The sequence below is a fragment of the Melampsora larici-populina genome (genome assembly GCF_000204055.1).
Source record: "Melampsora larici-populina 98AG31 unplaced genomic scaffold MELLAscaffold_72, whole genome shotgun sequence".
NCBI classification, from domain to species: domain Eukaryota; kingdom Fungi; phylum Basidiomycota; class Pucciniomycetes; order Pucciniales; family Melampsoraceae; genus Melampsora; species Melampsora laricis-populina.
In genome coordinates this window covers 103,669-109,239 of record NW_006768836.1, presented here as the reverse complement: position 1 = coordinate 109,239, position 5,571 = coordinate 103,669, and positions in this window count along the sequence as shown.

The window sequence follows — 5,571 nt, the reverse complement described above, 5'->3', positions numbered from 1 at the left end:
TATCGGAGCCTCCAGTCAGTTCGTCAAAGTCAAAACTCAAGGCCACTGTCAAGCCAGCTCCGCCTAAACTCAACACTCCACCAAGAAGACGGCCCCATCAAGTCTTCTCTACTGAGTATCCACCCGGGTTCGATAAGACCAAGGTAATGCATGTTCATTATTTTTGATGTCTACACATGACTTATTTCTTTCCTTTTTTTCACTATCAACTACAGGCTGCTTTTGAAATTCACATCCGAGTCCTTTGGGGCATGTTGCAGGTCAAGTCGGCTCACCCGCCTGTCGACAAAAACAGCAAGCAGTTCTTTGCTGTGTCCTACACCGATATCGACCAAGTGACGGCTGCAATCGATAGCGCTGCCACACCATTCTTGGTAGCACAGCACTTAATTCAAACCCTTCGTCAAGCCAGCATGGGTCAAATACAAGTCTCTCGTGGCATGATAACCCTAGATCAGCAAGCGATCTTCACTATACATGCGTCTTTATCCAAGGCCGGCCTATCAGTTTGGGGCCCAGATCTCTCCGAAAGCCACGATTCTCTATACAACGCTGCCAATCAATACATTGCCATTCAAACCTTTTGTGAGGTTTCAGCTGGGCCTTGTTACAGATACCTTCAAGTCAATCCCGACTTCCTTAACAGAATCGATGTTCTCACTTTGGCGTACAACCATTATGTGCATTATCTTTCGGCCGGCAAGTTCAAGAGGGAAGCCAAAGCCCCTGGGCGTTTGGCTGCGGCTGAAGACGCCAAAGCCATTTCCCAGCGTCGTAGAAGGGTAAGCTGTTTGTTTGTTTACTTCAGAACTAGCAGAGTACTTACCTTCCCCATCTCGTTCTCAGTTGGCCGATACCCAAAGCGATTTTGCTAAGAAAAACAACTTTCCCCGCCGTTACAAGAACATACTACTCCAGCTTTACGCTCATAGTGACGACGAGCTGGATGTCGGAAACAACGTTTATCAAATCAAGACGCTTGAATATCAATCGGCCAATGCCAACAAATTCTTCCGAAGACTCGATGCCATGATGGCTCGTGCCTTGGCCACGGCTGGTAAAGTGTCTCAGCAACGACCTCGCGCCCTACCTATGGTTCCTGTGCTTTCCACTCGCAAAACTCCACCTATTCAACTCCCTCTTGACTACTACAACCCTCACTGGTTCAATGCCTTGCCCGCGGCCCAGAAAGAACAGTTTGTCAAGCACACTCAGGTGGCTTTATTACCTGACGCCGCCAAGTCCTTCATTCCCGCTCCCAACACCCATCGCGCCGAAAAGATGTCTGGTCGTGATTTCAACAAGAAGTATCACAGTTGTTTGAGTGTCCCCTACTTAATTAACACCTGTGCCGGTGATTCTGAAGAGGAAGATAACGATGGAACGGCATTTGCCAACAAACCCATCAACGAAGAAGATATGTCTGATTCAATTGACTTGACGGTGCCCAGCGACGGAAGCGACGCCGAGGACAAGGCGGCAACTAGCAACGGTTACTTTGCTGCTGGTGACTTTGGTGACCTCTATGATGAGAGCGAGGATGGACATTACACGCCGTCAGAAGATGAAAGCTCAGCTTCTGATCGACCTGCATTTGACACCATTGGTGATCAGGTGATGAAAGATGACTAGGCTTTCTATTTGATTTTTTTCCATTAGTCGTTTGTTTGTTTCTTGGTTTCTGTCTAGTTGTGCTTTGTGTGTGAAAATAAGAAAAAACCAAAAAAATCATTGTTTCCGTTATCAACTACATGTATGCCTTCCTTTGAAATGTGTCTACAGTGTTTCGAGGAAAAAACTATGCCAAAACTATGCAACATATGACTTTCTGATTCCCATGAGTTTAAAACACTGGTGACAAAAATGAGCGTCTTCAAGAAAAAGAAAAGAGAGAACAATTGAGATTTCAAAAAGACAGCACAAAAAGTGACATGAAGTAAGCTAGTGCATCAGATAGGCTGCTCCGTTGGGTAGCCAGGTGTCAACACAATATAGAGACGGCCAAACAAATCCCACTGCGAATCCTTTATCCTCAGGTGATAAAGTATCCCAACGACTTTTGCAAATATTGCTGAAAAAGTTGGTGTTGTAGATGTAGAGGTGTGTGATTAATTTGGCCAGTTCGGGGCGCTCCATAGCTATGATGTTGAGTTTGATTAAAGATACTACACCACTGACTCGTATTTTCTTCCAGAATCTAAGAAGGGAACACGAGTCAGTGTAAAATTGAAATAGATGAACTTTGGAAACTTGACTCACATCTGATTCCCAACTTCGTACCAATGCTTACATACTCTGGCAAGGTGCACTGGCTGACATCCCTTGCCGCGATTGGGAACATGAGCAGGTATTTGTGTGAATATATTGGTCAGGATATGTGGGGGGAGGCTAGCCCATGAGATGTGAGAAGACATTGTGTGTTCAGTGGATTGTAATGTGGGTAAGGACGTGTTGATGGGACGCGGTGATGGGAGTGAGGATGTGCACCAACTTGCCTCCATCAGGCTCACCTTTATAGTCATTTGGAATCAACAGTCCACTCGTAAGTAGAATGTAGCGCGACTTCAGGGGTAAGGGAAGTTATGTACTTTCCCAAAAAAACCACGCTTCGCTTCAGGGGCCAGACCCTGGTAACAATCTTCATTGACATACATGACTTGTAGACACGACAAAGAAGATGTAAAAATACAAATTTGGAGGAACGTCAAACAATGAAACCAGAAGAAGATGAAAAAAGGAAACAATGAAGAAACCAACACGTCATCAATATTGACTAAATTTGATTTCAAAACACGATAGGGCTTAGTATAATGCCACCATCAGGTAACCCAAAAGTATGATTCGGTAAGATGCGATAAGCTGCGGTCGAAATGATGTCAACTGGATCAATCAATTCGGTCGCCTCTGTTTCTATTTTCCCTATGATACAACCCATCAAATGGAGGTAGCATCGAAAATTTTGAGAAGGTACCTCTAACCTCATACCAAAGACATCAGTGATTGTCTCCACCAGCACAACCTCCCGAATCCCACTGATCCCGTCGTCGAATCGATAGACCTGGACAATTTTTGCGTAACGAGCCCTTTCCCGTTGCTTCTTATACATCACACAATTATTAGGCTGCATTGGTGAGATCCCAACTGTATGTGACAGTTTATCTATAGTTAACTTAGCAATTGGTGTGGCAAACGGCTGCAACACTTTTGAACCCAAAGGGTGTGGGTATTTGTGATAATTTTGCAATTCGGGATGTTTGAGATTTACAAGGGCTAGAAACTTCATGTACAAATCTTCTGAGATCCAAATTTGTTCTGTCGATTTATCTCGTTTTTCTGTCTCTAGAGTTGGGACCGAATATTTCGCCGTGAAACGTTGAAGTGCACATATTTTATTCATCATTGTCCCATCCATCTGAGCTAAGATGAAACCCAGGGTCAGTAGGTCTAGGCATACACGCGAGTGAGGCAGATGAGATACTTACACAGCAAATGATTCGTCTTGAATTTTTGCATCAAGCCATTGATCTGTTTGCCCGCGAATTCAGAGACACCCATCAAAGGCCCCCAATATTGCATCATATCGGGTATATGCAAGGCATAGTGGTGATTTGGGACGACTCTGATGTTATTGAAAAGTTGAGCCGAAGTCTGCCCATATGTAGCATAACTTTGGCGGAATTGGTCAATTTTGTATTTAGAAACTTTCCTTGCGAAGACCATCTGCGTACATCGGACCAAGCTGGCTATATTTCTGACAATCGTATGGTGAGTTGAAAGAGTAGGAAAGTCGTCCACATCCAGGACAAGAAGTTCCAAGATGACAAGCGGGATGCCATAAAGGAAGAGTGACTTCCACTGACTTGCTTTAAGCTTCCCGTGAGACACATCACCGAGGTTTTTAGGGATTGGCTCGACACCAGACGGCAGCATGACATCCTTCAGCATGCGACGAATCTCTTTCAGCTCACGCTCCAAGAATAAGCTTGAGTCAGTACCGGCCTTCAAATCAAAATCTTCATCCCACCCGCCATCCATCTCCATATCACTATCGTCTCCATCACTGACATCTTCCACCGCCTTGTGTTTACCTTCAGTCTTCTTGTCTTTTCCTTTGAACCCCCATCGAACTCTGAAATGATGCTGGAGGACGCCTTCGAGCCAATTATGCATGATACCAAGGGGTACATGATCAACTGGATGTCGGTATGTCAGCATGTTGAGACAAGAGTGTCGTATTCCAAACTCCGTCAACAGGGTGTCTTTGTCAGTCAACGATTTTGCTTTGTTCCATGCCTTGGCGCTTCAAAACTTCATCTATAGTTCGCTTGTTACCAAGGAGAAGTTGGACTCGTTCTTCTTGGGTACAATGGCACCACGAGCAGAACAAGTTGGCTGAGTGAGATGCATACCCCGCACACTTATGAACCGCCACTATGTCGCCAATGAGCGCAAGGAGCCTAACATGAACGAGTCGACCTTCAGGAAACTTGTAAGTTTTGATTTGGACACCGCTTTCAAGTTCTATCAATTCGTCGACCAAAGGTTTCATCACATGATCGATTGTTGTCATACTGGGTTCGTGAGGTCCCGGAATGATTCCAGCGATACAAGTGCTTGGAATTAAATTGCGTGTTGAAGGTGGTAAGCTGGGACAAGTCAGAGCCATAACTCCCAACGATTCTTTCTTTCCTGCAATCTTATTTCCACGCAGGTTAAACCAGTCAACATAGAGATTCATGACCAGGTTGAGGGGGTTTGACTCTGTAGTATTTGCATTATGTAATAAAGATTTCCACGCTGGTGATTGCTGAATATTGAACAATTCGGGATCAGTGGTGTTGTCAATTTTACTCGCCCACTCGTCAATGCTATCTTCCGTACCCGGTCTTTTGAGAAACCAACTAAGCCAGGAAAGCACTGATTGAGTAACATATGTACATTTTGGAATGTCGGGGTTGACGAGATCCTTTGGATTCATTCGATAAGGTTGCTTGTGATACAGTCCTCGGTCTTTGATTGGCCGGAAGTTATTGCCTTGTTTGAACAGTGGTTCACCGCATGGATTTGATGCGGGACTTGCCTTGTAGGTGCAGTAAATCGGAGACTTGCGAGGAGAATAAAGTGTATGACATGTTCGGCTGCATAATTGTTTGGTGAGTTCAGGCATGATATTGAGCCGCTCCATCAAAGTCCTGACGTCCTTTGGGATCAACTTTGAGGCACTAGTCCCACAAGGAAGAAGTTGAGCGGAGTCGACAATCTGGACCAAAAAGTCTTGCGCTGCCCGGCAATTTTCTCGACTAATCCCGCATTGAAGGTGAAGCCAGGCCAAAAAAACAGATGCATGTCCTACACATACGCATAAGTAATAGCTCCAAGGGTTAGAGGTAGCAATTACTCACCTTCGACCACAACACCAGTGCTGCCATCTTCGCTCTCACTCTCACTGATGTAAGCTTCACTTTCGGTATCTTCGTCAGTATCATCAGTATCATCTTGGTCTTCATCCAGGTTCAAATTAGTGATGACAGTTGACAAGGATCCTTGTCGTTTCTCTGACTCGGCGGCTTG